Source organism: Triticum urartu, chromosome 2A (genome assembly GCF_056163025.1).
Source record: "Triticum urartu cultivar PI428250 chromosome 2A, HENAU_Tu73, whole genome shotgun sequence".
Classification (NCBI taxonomy): Eukaryota; Viridiplantae; Streptophyta; class Magnoliopsida; order Poales; family Poaceae; genus Triticum; species Triticum urartu.
In genome coordinates this window covers 244,586,460-244,601,383 of record NC_141874.1, presented here as the reverse complement: position 1 = coordinate 244,601,383, position 14,924 = coordinate 244,586,460, and positions in this window count along the sequence as shown.

Here is a 14,924-nt window from a genome sequence, read left to right as displayed (position 1 = left end):
CGCCGACCGAGCAGACGGAGCGGTTGTCTTCTTTACTTTCTTACGAGGCGGAGGAGAAGGACTACGACGCGCCGGAGTAGCTGGAGCGGCGGCAGGTCTCTTCCGCCCTTGCTGACGAGGCGGAGAAGGAGGAGGTTGGCTGCTCGGGCGCGTCGGCGCAGGTGGAGAAGGAGGCGGAGTGCCGCCACGCACCGGAGGAGCCGGCCGAGGGCCCTGATCATCACTCGCCGGAGGAGGAGGCGGTGGAGGAGGCGGAGTGCCCTGACTCGCCGGAGGAGGAGGAGGAGGCGGAGGCGTCCAGTTCGGAAGGTTGATGAGCTCCTTCCGCCATAGGCATGGAGTCTTCAGAGCAGACCCCAGCCGAGTCTCCCCTTCACCGGTAGGGTGGTCAAGCTGGAGGTCCTCAAATCCCTCCGTTATTTCATCCACCATCACCCTACCATATCCTTCTGGAATCGGCCGGCAGTGAAAAGTTGGCCGGGTTCAGTAGGATAAACAGAGCCAACAGCCGCCTTGACTTTCAAATTCATCCATTGCGTCATAAGGTGGCAATTTTGAGACTCCGTGATAGCATCCACGGGATAGCTGGCAGGAGCCATCAAGGCATGCTCCGGCTGAAGTAGCTCGGTGGAAGCCACGTTGCTTCTGCGCTGAGATGGCGGGGTAGCTTCGGGGGAGGCTTCGGCAGTACGTTTGCTGCGATTTGCTTCTCGTTCCTCTATCGCATCTACCCTTGCTTGCAGCGCCTGCATTTGGGTCTGCTGCACTTTTTTCCTCCTCTCATGGGATTTGTAACCGCCTGCGTCCGGAAACCCAACCTTCCAGGGAATGGAGCCTGGCGTGCCTTGTGTCCGTCCAGGGTGCTCAGGATTCCCGAGGGCCATTGTGAGCTCGTCGTTCTCTCTATCTGGAAAGAACTTCCCTTGCTGCGCTGCTTTGATATACTGTTTAAGCTTCCCGACTGGTATGTCCATTTGATCATTCGTCCAAATGCACTTCCCTCTTACAGGGTCCAAGGTTCCGCCAGCCCTGAAGAACCAAGTCCGGCAACGATCTGGCCAGCTAATTGTCTCTGGTTCGATCCCTTTATCAACCAGATCATTCTCAGTCTTGGCCCACTTAGGCCGGGCTACGAGGTAGCCACCTGACCCCGTGCGATGGTGAAGCATCTTCTTCGCAGCATTTTGCTTGTTTGTCGCCGACATCTTCTTACTCTTTTCTGATGTCTTGTGGGCCACAAATGCGGGCCAGTGATCTCTGATCTTCTCATATCTGCCCTTGAATTCTGGTGTCTCATTATTTTCGACAAACTTATTCAGCTCTTTCTTCCACCTCCTGAATAGTTATGCCATCCTCTTAAGAGCAAAAGACTTGATTAATTGCTCTTTAACTGGGTTCTCTGGATTATCCTCTGGCGGTAGGGTGAAATTTGACTTCAACTCAGTCCAAAGATCATTTTTCTACATATCATTGACATAAGACACCTCAGGGTCTTCTGTAGCTGGCTTAAACCATTGCTGGATGCTTATCGGGATCTTGTCCCCAACCAGAACCCCGCACTGAGCAACAAATGCGCTTTTTGTCCGGAGGGGTTCAATCGGTTGGCCGTCGGGCGCGATTGCTATGATCTCAAACTTTTCATCCGGGCTCAACTTTTTCTTCGGGCCTCGTCTCTTTACCGAAGTTGTGCTCGATCCGGAGGGCTAGAAAAAAGAACAAAGACTTAATTAATATGTGTACATACCAAAACAATGAATGCATCAATCAGCTAGTCAGCACAGGCTTAACTAATATATATACCTGGCCGGACTCGATTTGGTCACCGGAGCCGTCATCACGGTCTCCTTCTTGCACCGGCATTGGGTCACCGGAGCCGTCCTCATGTTCTTCTTCTTGCACCGGCATTAGGTCACCGTAGCCAGCTTGTTCACCCTCTCTTTCCAGACCATCGGTGTCGTTGAGAAACAATGAGACGGCATCACTTCCTTCTGCGATTATGTCCCTCAACAACGCTTCTTTTGCTTCGTCTAGGGCAGTGTCCATAGTTTCTACAAATATTTACAACATGGCAATTATTATTCAAACATGAAAGATGGATATATTAGTGCCAAACGTAGAACTAGCTACCTAATCATAGTAAGGAATCATATATAATTAGTGGCCTCGACCCCCCCCCACATGTTGAAGCTATCGGGAGGGGGTATATATCGACAACGACGACACTACATCTATATGTCCCTCAACGACCCTCGTTCCCGATAAAAAAAGAGGAAGAAGAAGAAAAAAAAGAGGAGAAGAAAGAATAGAGGAGTTAGAAGAACTCCTCTATTCTTTCTTCTCCTCTTTTTTTTTCTTCCTCTTCTTTTTTTATCCTGTTCTTCCTCTCATGTTCGAGAGGATCGTCGAGGGGTCGGAAGGTTGCCTAGTGTCAAAGGATTCAACAAAACCATGTCTTCATCATTAGGCGAAAGTAACATGTGCATGATGGTACGAAGCTCTCCAAAGTTATTTTGGAACGGAGTCCCAGATAAGATAATTTGCTTTTTGGTACAAAGTTCAGCAACACCTTCGAAATATTGTTATTTGGAAGGCCTTTGTTGAAATTCATACAAAAAGGCAAATTATCCTATCCGGGACACCATTCCAAAATAACTTCGGAGGACTTCGTCATGCCCTGGTTACTTCCGGCTAATGATGAAGCCATGGATATCTTCAATACTTTGACACTAGGAAACCTCTCTCGACCCCTCGGCGATCCTCGACCCCTCGAACCCTCGACGACCCTGGAACCCTCGACCCCTAGATGACCCTAAAATAAAAAGAGGAGAAGAAGAAAGGAATATCTAGAGGAGATGATCGAAGAAAAAAAGAATAAAAAAAAGAAGAGAAGAAGAAAGGAATAAAGGAGAAGAAGAGATCTCCTCTATTCCTTTCTTCTTCTCCTCTTCTTTTTTTTCTTTTTCTTATTTATTTTTCCCCTTCTTCCTCTCCTCTTCTTCTCCTTTCTTCCTCTTCTTATTTTCCTTTTTCCTCTCCTTCTTTTTCTTCTTCTTCCTTCTTTCTAGCTAGATATATAAAACTTTTCTAAAAATGTAACTTTTGCATATATACATGGAAAAAATTGTTATCGGGGAGGGAGTATATCGACCCCCCCCTCGACCCTCTTTTACTTCTTCTTCCTTCTTCCATGGATTTCTTCAATACTAATTTGACACTAGGAAACCTCTCATATATATCCATCTATAGCCACATACATATATAAATGGAAAAAATGCTATGAACAAAAATACATATATATCAATGCATACATCCATGGATCATCATTGCTCATATATCCATAGTCATATATAAAAACTATTCCTTGCTGAAAACCTATTCTAAACCAATCAAAAAATTCTGAAATTTTGCCATATACACAGAGAACATACATACATATATACATTTTTATAAAAATGCAAACAACAAAAAATCTAAAAAAGGACATATACACGCTCCTTCTTTTCCTTCTTCTTCCTTCTTCCTCTTTTCTTCTCCAACATATAAAGAGCATTATACAGCATATACAGAGCATTACAGAGCATATACAGAGCATATAAAGAGCATTATACATACATACATACATCTTAACAAAAAAATGAAAAATAGGCCGCGGTGGTCGGTGACGGCGACGATGGTTGGCGGTGGAGCTTACGGATGGCATGCGGGGACGGCAATGAGAAGGAAAGGGGAGGAGGCAGGGGCTCACAGCGCGGGGAGAGGTCGAGGTAGAGGCAGAGGCGGTGGCGCGTGGGGCAGGGACGGCGTCAGGGCGGCGCGGGGCAGCGGTGGCGTCGAGGCGGCGAGGTCGGGGCAGCGGTGGAGCGGGGCGGCGACGGCGTCGGGGCGGCGCGGTGAGGCGGACGGCGACGGCGCGGGGTGGCGCGCGGTGACGGGGGCGGCGACGATGGGCGCGGGCGACGACGGCGGCGGCGACGGGCACGGGCGACGGGGCAGAGGGCGGCGGGGCAGCGGGAGAATGAGGAACTGAATGAAAATTTCACAAGTGTTTTCTTATATACTGAGACCATTGGTCCCGGTTCGTGGAACCAACCATGACCAATGGTCCCCTTTAGTCCCGGTTGGTGGCACCAACCGGGACCAAATGTCTCTTTTCAGCAGCCCAAAGGGCGGGAAGCGGAGGCCTTTGGTCCCGGTTGGTGGCACCAACCGGGACCAAGGGGGGCATTGGTCACGGTTGGTGCCACGAACCGTGACCAATGCCCCCCTTGGTCCCGGTTGGTGCCACCAACCGGGACCAATGGCCTTGTGCTGCCCCGCGCCCAAAAGTTTAGTCCCACCTCGCTAGTTGAGAGGGCTCGGGAGTGGTTTATAAGCGCTGCTGCGCCCACCCTCCCGAGCACCTCTCAACTGCAGGCTTTCGGGCCTAATCTGTCACTGCAATGCCTGTGGGCCTACTGGGCCTGCTGCAGGCCTGAATCCTGGCCCATGGTAGGGTTTCTAGTCGTATTCAGGCCGTGGTGGCCCAGTAGGTGGCATTTTTTTGTTTTTTTGTTGCTCTATTTATTATCTTTTGTTTTTTGCTTTATTTTTTAATTATTTATGCTTTTAGTTTTAGAAAAATTATAAATTTTCTGTTAGTGCCATTAGTTTTCAAATTTGAAAACACTATTTTAGTTTTTTTGTTTTCTTTGTTGCTTTATTTATTTTATTTTGTGATTAACTTTACTATAAAAATAGTTTTTTCCTGTTTTTTTGATTTGTTTTTTGCATTATTTATTTTCTTTTGTTTTTTGCTTTAATTTTTAATTCTGTTTGCTTTTAGGTTAGCAAAATTATAAACTTTCTATTAGTGCAATTAGTTTTAGAGAAATTATAAACTTTCTGTTAGTGCCATTAGTTTTCAAATTTGAAAACACTTTTTTAGTTTTTGGTTTTCTTTGTTGCTTTATTTATTTTATTTTGTGATTAACTTTACTATAAAAATAGTGTTTTCCTGTTTTTTTTATTTGTTTTTTGCATTATTTACTTTCTTTTGTTTTTTCCTTTAATTTTTAATTCTGTTTGCTTTTAGGTTAGCAAAATTATAAACTTTTTGTTAGTGCCATTAGTTTTCAAATTTGAAAACACTTTTTTAGTTTTTTGTTTTCTTTGTTGCTTTATTTATTTTATTTTGTGATTAACTTTACTATAAAAATAATTTTTTCCTGTTTTTTTGATTTGTTTTTTGCATTATTTATTTTCTTTTGTTTTTTGCTTTAATTTTTAATTCTGCTTGCTATTAGGTTAGCAAAATTATAAACTTTCTGTTAGTACCATTAGTTTTAGAAAAATTATAAACTTTCTGTTAGTGCCATTAGTTTTCAAATTTGAAAACACTTTTTTAGTTTTTTTGTTTTCTGTGATTAACTTTCTGTTAGTGCAATTAGTTTTAGCAAAATTATAAACTTTCTGTTAGTGCCATTAGTTTTCAAATTTGAAAACACTTTTTAAGTTTTTTGTTTTCTTTGTTGCTTTATTTATTTTATTTTGTGATTAACTTTACTATAAAAATAATTTTTTCCTGTTTTTTTGATTTGTTTTTTGCATTATTTATTTTCTTTTGTTTTTTGCTTTAATTTTTAATTCTGCTTGCTATTAGGTTAGCAAAATTATAAACTTTCTGTTAGTACCATTAGTTTTAGAAAAATTATAAACTTTCTGTTAGTGCCATTAGTTTTCAAATTTGAAAACACTTTTTTAGTTTTTTTGTTTTCTGTGATTAACTTTCTGTTAGTGCAATTAGTTTTAGCAAAATTATAAACTTTCTGTTAGTGCCATTAGTTTTCAAATTTGAAAACACTTTTTAAGTTTTTTGTTTTCTTTGTTGCTTTATTTATTTTATTTTTTGATTAACTTTACTATAAAAATAGTGTTTTCCTGTTTTTTTGATTTGTTTTTTGCATTATTTATTTTCTTTTGTTTTTTGCTTTAATTTACAATTCTGTTTGCTTTTAGGTTAGCAAAATTATAAAATTTCTGTTAGTGCCATTAGTTTTAGAAAAATTATAAACTTCCTGTTAGTGCCATTAGTTTTCAAATTTGAAAACACTTTTTTAGTTTTTTTGTTTTCTTTGTTGCTTTATTTATTTTATTTTGTGATTAACTTTACTATAAAAATAATTTTTTCCTGTTTTTTTGATTTGTTTTTTGCATTATTTACTTTCTTTTGTTTTTTCCTTTAATTTTTAATTCTGTTTGCTTTTAGGTTAGCAAAATTATAAACTTTCTGTTAGTGCCATTAGTTTTATAAAAATTATAAACTTTTTGTTAGTGCCATTTGTTTTCAAATTTGAAAACACTTTTTTAGTTTTTTGTTTTCTTTGTTGCTTTATTTATTTTATTTTGTGATTAACTTTAATATAAAAATAGTTTTTTCCTGTTTTTTTGATTTGTTTTTTGCATTATTTACTTTCTTTTGTTTTTTCCTTTAATTTTTAATTGTGTTTGCTTTTAGGTTAGCAAAATTATAAACTTTCTGTTAGTGCCATTAGTTTTAGAAAAATTATAAACTTTCTGTTAGTGCCATTAGTTTTCAAATTTGAAAACACTTTTTTAGTTTTTTTGTTTTCTTTGTTGCTTTATTTATTTTATTTTGTGATTAACTTTACTATAAAAATAGTTTTTTCCTGTTTTTTGATTTGTTTTTTGCATTATTTACTTTCTTTTGTTTTTTGCTTTAATTTTTAATTCTGTTTGCTTTTAGGTTAGCAAAATTATAAACTTTCTGTTAGTGCCATTAGTTTTAGAAAAATTATTAACTTCCTGTTAGTGCCATTAGTTTTCAAATTTGAAAACACTCTTTTAGTTTTTTTGTTTTCTTTGTTGCTTTATTTATTTTATTTTGTGATTGACTTTACTATAAAAATAGTTTTTTTCCTGTTTTTTTGATTTGTTTTTTGCATTATTTATTTTCTTTTGTTTTTTGCTTTAATTTTTAATTCTGTTTGGTTTTAGATTAGCAAAATTATAAACTTTCTGTTAGTGCCATTAGTTTTAGAAAAATTATAAACTTTCTGTTAGTGCCATTAGTTTTCAAATTTGAAAACACTTTTTTAGTTTTTTGTTTTCTTTGTTGCTTTATTTATTTTATTTTGTGATTAACTTTAATATAAAAATAATTTTTTCCTGTTTTTTTGATTTGTTTTTTGCATTATTTACTTTCTTTTGTTTTTTCCTTTAATTTTTAATTCTGTTTGCTTTTAGGTTAGCAAAATTATAAACTTTCTGTTAGTGCCATTAGTTTTAGAAAAATTATAAACTTCCTGTTAGTGCCATTAGTTTTCAAATTTGAAAACACTTTTTTAGTTTTTTTGTTTTCTTTGTTGCTTTATTTATTTTATTTTGTGATTAACTTTACAATAAAAATAGTTTTTTCCTGTTTTTTTGATTTGTTTTTTGCATTACTTATTTTCTTTTGCTTTTTGCTTTAATTTTTAATTCTGTTTGCTTTTAGGTTAGTAAAATTATAAACTTTCTGTTAGTGCCATTAGTTTTAGAAAAATTATAAACTTTTTGTTAGTGCCATTAGTTTTCATATTTGAAAACACTTTTTTAGTTTTTTTGTTTTCTTTGTTGCTTTATTTATTTTATTTTGTGATTAACTTTACAATAAAAATAGTTTTTTCCTGTTATTTTGATTTGTTTTTTGCATTACTTATTTTCTTTTGCTTTTTGCTTTAATTTTTAATTCTGTTTGCTTTTAGGTTAGTAAAATTATAAACTTTCTGTTAGTGCCATTAGTTTTCAAATTTGAAAACACTTTTTTAGTTTTTTGTTTTCTTTGTTGCTTTGTTTATTTTATTTTGTGATTAACTTTACAATAAAAATAGTGTTTTCCTGTTTTTTTGATTTGTTTTGTGCATTATTTATTTTCTTTTGTTTTTTGCTTTAATTTTCAATTCTGTTTGCTTTTAGGTTAGCAAAATTATAAACTTTCTGTTAGTGCCATTAGTTTTAGAAAAATTATAAACTTCCTGTTAGTGCCATTAGTTTTCAAATTTGAAAACACTTTTTTAGTTTTTTTGTTTTCTTTGTTGCTTTATTTATTTTATTTTGTGATTAACTTTACAATAAAAATAGTTTTTTCCTGTTTTTTTGATTTGTTTTTTGCATTATTTATTTTCTTTGGTTTTTTGCTTTAATTTTCAATTCTGTTTGCTTTTAGGTTAGCAAAATTATAAACTTTCTGTTAGTGCCATTAGTTTTACAAAAATGATAAACTTTCTGTTAGTGCCATTAGTTTTCAAATTTGAAAACACTATTTTAGTTTTTTGTTTTCTTTGTTGCTTTATTTATTTTATTTTGTGATTAACTTTACAATAAAAATAGTTTTTTCCTGTTATTTTGATTTGTTTTTTGCATTACTTATTTTCTTTTGCTTTTTGCTTTAATTTTTAATTCTGTTTGCTTTTAGGTTAGTAAAATTATAAACTTTCTGTTAGTGCCATTAGTTTTCAAATTTGAAAACACTTTTTTAGTTTTTTTGTTTTCTTTGTTGCTTTATTTATTTTATTTTGTGATTACCTTTACAATAAAAATAGTTTTTTCCTGTTTTTTTGATTTGTTTTTTGCATTACTTATTTTCTTTTGTTTTTTGCTTTAATCTTTAATTCTGTTTGCTTTTAGGTTAGCAAAATTATAAACTTTCTGTTAGTGCCATTAGTTTTAGAAAAATTATAAACTTTGTGTTAGTGCCATTAGTTTTAGAAAAATTATAAACTTTGTGTTAGTGCCATTAGTTTTACAAAAATGATAAACTTTTTGTTAGTGCCATTAGTTTTCAAATTTGAAAACACTTTTTTAGTTTTTTGATTTGTTTTTTGCATTATTTATTTTCTTTTGTTTTTTCCTTTAATCTTTAATTCTGTTTGCTTTTAGGTTAGCAAAATTATAAACTTTCTGTTAGTGCCATTAGTTTTAGAAAAATTATTAATTTCCTGTTAGTGCCATTAGTTTTCAAATTTGAAAACACTTTTTTAGTTTTTTTGTTTTCTTTGTTGCTTTATTTATTTTATTTTGTGATTAACTTTACAATAAAAATAGTTTTTTTCCTGTTTTTTTATTTGTTTTTTGCATTATTTATTTTCTTTGGTTTTTTGCTTTAATTTTCAATTCTGTTTGCTTTTAGGTTAGCAAAATTATAAACTTTCTGTTAGTGCCATTAGTTTTACAAAAATGATAAACTTTCTGTTAGTGCCATTAGTTTTCAAATTTGAAAACACTTTTTTAGTTTTTTTGTTTTCTTTGTTGGTTTATTTATTTTATTTTGTGATTAACTTTACAATAAAAATAGTTTTTTCCTGTTATTTTGATTTGTTTTTTGCATTACTTATTTTCTTTTGCTTTTTGCTTTAATTTTTAATTCTGTTTGCTTTTAGGTTAGTAAAATTATAAACTTTCTGTTAGTGCCATTGGTTTTCAAATTTGAAAACACTTTTTTAGTTTTTTGTTTTCTTTGTTGCTTTGTTTATTTTATTTTGTGATTAACTTTACTATAAAAATAGTGTTTTCCTGTTATTTTGATTTGTTTTTTGCATTATTTATTTTCTTTTGTTTTTTCCTTTAATTTTCAATTCTGTTTGCTTTTAGGTTAGCAAAATTATAAACTTTCTGTTAGTGCCATTAGTTTTAGAAAAATTATGAACTTTTTGTTAGTGCCATTAGTTTTCGAATTTGAAAACACTTTTTTAGTTTTTTGTTTTCTTTGTTGCTTTGTTTATTTTATTTTGTGATTAACTTTACTATAAAAATAGTGTTTTCCTGTTTTTTTGATTTGTTTTTTGCATTATTTATTTTCTTTTGATTTTTGCTTTAATCTTTAATTCTGTTTGCTTTTAGGTTAGCAAAATTATAAACTTTCTGTTAGTGCCATTAGTTTTAGAAAAATTATAAACTTTGTGTTAGTGCCATTAGTTTTAGAAAAATTATAAACTTTCTGTTAGTGCCATTAGTTTTCAAATTTGAAAATACGTTTTTAGTTTTTTGTTTTCTTTGTTTTTTGTTTTCTTTTGTTTTTTCCTTTAATCTTTAATTCTGTTTGCTTTTAGGTTAGCAAAATTATAAACTTTCTGTTAGTGCCATTAGTTTTAGAAAAATTATAAACTTTCTGTTAGTGCCATTAGTTTTCAAATTTGAAAATACGTTTTTAGTTTTTTGTTTTCTTTGTTTTTTGTTTTCTTTTGTTTTTTCCTTTAATCTTTAATTCTGTTTGCTTTTAGGTTAGCAAAATTATAAACTTTCTGTTAGTGCCATTAGTTTTAGAAAAATTATAAACTTTGTGTTAGTGCCATTAGTTTTAGAAAAATTATAAACTTTCTGTTAGTGCCATTAGTTTTCAAATTTGAAAACACTTTTTTAGTTTTTTGTTTTCTTTGTTGCTTTGTTTATTTTATTTTGTGATTAACTTTACGATAAAAATAGTGTTTTCCTGTTTTTTTGATTTGTTTTTTGCATTATTTATTTTCTTTTGTTTTTTCCTTTAATCTTTAATTCTGTTTGCTTTTAGGTTAGCAAAATTATAAACTTTCTGTTAGTGCCATTAGTTTTAGAAAAATTATAAACTTCCTGTTAGTGCCATTAGTTTTCAAATTTGAAAACACTTTTTTAGTTTTTTTGTTTTCTTTGTTGATTTATTTATTTTATTTTGTGATTAACTTTACTATAAAAATAGTGTTTTCCTATTTTTTTGATTTGTTTTGTGCATTATTTATTTTCTTTTGTTTTTTGCTTTAATTTTCAATTCTGTTTGCTTTTAGGTTAGTAAAATTATAAACTTTCTGTTAGTGCCATTAGTTTTCAAATTTGAAAACACTTTTTTAGTTTTTTTGTTTTCTTTGTTGCTTTATTTATTTTATTTTGTGATTAACTTTACAATAAAAATAGTTTTTTCCTGTTTTTTTGATTTGTTTTTTGCATTACTTATTTTCTTTTGTTTTTTGCTTTAATCTTTAATTCTGTTTGCTTTTAGGTTAGCAAAATTATAAACTTTTTGTTAGTGCCATTAGTTTTCAAATTTGAAAACACTTTTTTAGTTTTTTGATTTGTTTTTTGCATTATTTATTTTCTTTTGATTTTTGCTTTAATCTTTAATTCTGTTTGCTTTTAGGTTAGCAAAATTATAAACTTTCTGTTAGTGCCATTAGTTTTAGAAAAATTATAAACTTTGTGTTAGTGCCATTAGTTTTAGAAAAATTATAAACTTTCTGTTAGTGCCATTAGTTTTCAAATTTGAAAATACGTTTTTAGTTTTTTGTTTTCTTTGTTTTTTGTTTTCTTTTGTTTTTTCCTTTAATCTTTAATTCTGTTTGCTTTTAGGTTAGCAAAATTATAAACTTTCTGTTAGTGCCATTAGTTTTAGAAAAATTATAAACTTTGTGTTAGTGCCATTAGTTTTAGAAAAATTATAAACTTTCTGTTAGTGCCATTAGTTTTCAAATTTGAAAACACTTTTTTAGTTTTTTGTTTTCTTTGTTGCTTTGTTTATTTTATTTTGTGATTAACTTTACGATAAAAATAGTGTTTTCCTGTTTTTTTGATTTGTTTTTTGCATTATTTATTTTCTTTTGTTTTTTCCTTTAATCTTTAATTCTGTTTGCTTTTAGGTTAGCAAAATTATAAACTTTCTGTTAGTGCCATTAGTTTTAGAAAAATTATAAACTTTCTGTTAGTGCCATTAGTTTTCAAATTTGAAAACACTTTTTTAGTTTTTTTTGTTTTCTGTGATTAACTTTCTGTTAGTGCAATTAGTTTTAGCAAAATTATAAACTTTCTGTTAGTGCCATTAGTTTTCAAATTTGAAAATACGTTTTTAGTTTTTTGTTTTCTTTGTTGCTTTATTTATTTTATTTTGTGATTAACTTTACTATAAAAATAGTGTTTTCCTATTTTTTTGATTTGTTTTGTGCATTATTTATTTTCTTTTGTTTTTTGCTTTAATTTTCAATTCTGTTTGCTTTTAGGTTAGCAAAATTATAAACTTTCTGTTAGTGCCATTAGTTTTAGAAAAATTATAAACTTCCTGTTAGTGCCATTAGTTTTCAAATTTGAAAACACTTTTTTAGTTTTTTTGTTTTCTTTGTTGCTTTATTTATTTTATTTTGTGATTAACTTTACTATAAAAATAGTGTTTTCCTATTTTTTTGATTTGTTTTGTGCATTATTTATTTTCTTTTGTTTTTTGCTTTAATTTTCAATTCTGTTTGCTTTTAGGTTAGCAAAATTATAAACTTTCTGTTAGTGCCATTAGTTTTAGAAAAATTATAAACTTTCTGTTAGTGCCATTAGTTTTCAAATTTGAAAATACGTTTTTAGTTTTTTGTTTTCTTTGTTGCTTTATTTATTTCATTTTGTGATTAACTTTACTATAAAAATAGTGTTTTCCTATTTTTTTGATTTGTTTTGTGCATTATTTATTTTCTTCTGTTTTTTGCTTTAATTTTCAATTCTGTTTGCTTTTAGGTTAGCAAAATTATAAACTTTCTGTTAGTGCCATTAGTTTTAGAAAAATTATAAACTTCCTGTTAGTGCCATTAGTTTTCAAATTTGAAAACACTTTTTTAGTTTTTTTGTTTTCTTTGTTGCTTTATTTATTTTATTTTGTGATTAACTTTACAATAAAAATAGTTTTTTCCTATTTTTTTGATTTGTTTTGTGCATTATTTATTTTCTTTTGTTTTTTGCTTTAATTTTCAATTCTGTTTGCTTTTAGGTTAGCAAAATTATAAACTTTTTGTTAGTGCCATTAGTTTTAGAAAAATTATAAACTTCCTGTTAGTGCCATTAGTTTTCAAATTTGAAAACACTTTTTTAGTTTTTTTGTTTTCTTTGTTGCTTTATTTATTTTATTTTGTGATTAACTTTACTATAAAAATAGTGTTTTCCTATTTTTTTGATTTGTTTTGTGCATTATTTATTTTCTTTTGTTTTTTGCTTTAATTTTCAATTCTGTTTGCTTTTAGGTTAGTAAAATTATAAACTTTCTGTTAGTGCCATTAGTTTTCAAATTTGAAAACACTTTTTTAGTTTTTTTGTTTTCTTTGTTGCTTTATTTATTTTATTTTGTGATTAACTTTACAATAAAAATAGTTTTTTCCTGTTTTTTTGATTTGTTTTTTGCATTACTTATTTTCTTTTGTTTTTTGCTTTAATCTTTAATTCTGTTTGCTTTTAGGTTAGCAAAATTATAAACTTTTTGTTAGTGCCATTAGTTTTCAAATTTGAAAACACTTTTTTAGTTTTTTGATTTGTTTTTTGCATTATTTATTTTCTTTTGATTTTTGCTTTAATCTTTAATTCTGTTTGCTTTTAGGTTAGCAAAATTATAAACTTTCTGTTAGTGCCATTAGTTTTAGAAAAATTATAAACTTTGTGTTAGTGCCATTAGTTTTAGAAAAATTATAAACTTTCTGTTAGTGCCATTAGTTTTCAAATTTGAAAATACGTTTTTAGTTTTTTGTTTTCTTTGTTTTTTGTTTTCTTTTGTTTTTTCCTTTAATCTTTAATTCTGTTTGCTTTTAGGTTAGCAAAATTATAAACTTTCTGTTAGTGCCATTAGTTTTAGAAAAATTATAAACTTTGTGTTAGTGCCATTAGTTTTAGAAAAATTATAAACTTTCTGTTAGTGCCATTAGTTTTCAAATTTGAAAACACTTTTTTAGTTTTTTTTGTTTTCTGTGATTAACTTTCTGTTAGTGCAATTAGTTTTAGCAAAATTATAAACTTTCTGTTAGTGCCATTAGTTTTCAAATTTGAAAATACGTTTTTAGTTTTTTGTTTTCTTTGTTGCTTTATTTATTTTATTTTGTGATTAACTTTACTATAAAAATAGTGTTTTCCTATTTTTTTGATTTGTTTTGTGCATTATTTATTTTCTTTTGTTTTTTGCTTTAATTTTCAATTCTGTTTGCTTTTAGGTTAGCAAAATTATAAACTTTCTGTTAGTGCCATTAGTTTTAGAAAAATTATAAACTTCCTGTTAGTGCCATTAGTTTTCAAATTTGAAAACACTTTTTTAGTTTTTTTGTTTTCTTTGTTGCTTTATTTATTTTATTTTGTGATTAACTTTACTATAAAAATAGTGTTTTCCTATTTTTTTGATTTGTTTTGTGCATTATTTATTTTCTTTTGTTTTTTGCTTTAATTTTCAATTCTGTTTGCTTTTAGGTTAGCAAAATTATAAACTTTCTGTTAGTGCCATTAGTTTTAGAAAAATTATAAACTTTCTGTTAGTGCCATTAGTTTTCAAATTTGAAAATACGTTTTTAGTTTTTTGTTTTCTTTGTTTTTTGTTTTCTTTTGTTTTTTCCTTTAATCTTTAATTCTGTTTGCTTTTAGGTTAGCAAAATTATAAACTTTCTGTTAGTGCCATTAGTTTTAGAAAAATTATAAACTTTGTGTTAGTGCCATTAGTTTTAGAAAAATTATAAACTTTCTGTTAGTGCCATTAGTTTTCAAATTTGAAAACACTTTTTTAGTTTTTTTTGTTTTCTGTGATTAACTTTCTGTTAGTGCAATTAGTTTTAGCAAAATTATAAACTTTCTGTTAGTGCCATTAGTTTTCAAATTTGAAAATACGTTTTTAGTTTTTTGTTTTCTTTGTTGCTTTATTTATTTTATTTTGTGATTAACTTTACTATAAAAATAGTGTTTTCCTATTTTTTTGATTTGTTTTGTGCATTATTTATTTTCTTTTGTTTTTTGCTTTAATTTTCAATTCTGTTTGCTTTTAGGTTAGCAAAATTATAAACTTTCTGTTAGTGCCATTAGTTTTAGAAAAATTATAAACTTCCTGTTAGTGCCATTAGTTTTCAAATTTGAAAACACTTTTTTAGTTTTTTTGTTTTCTTTGTTGCTTTATTTATTTTATTTTGTGATTAACTTTACAATAA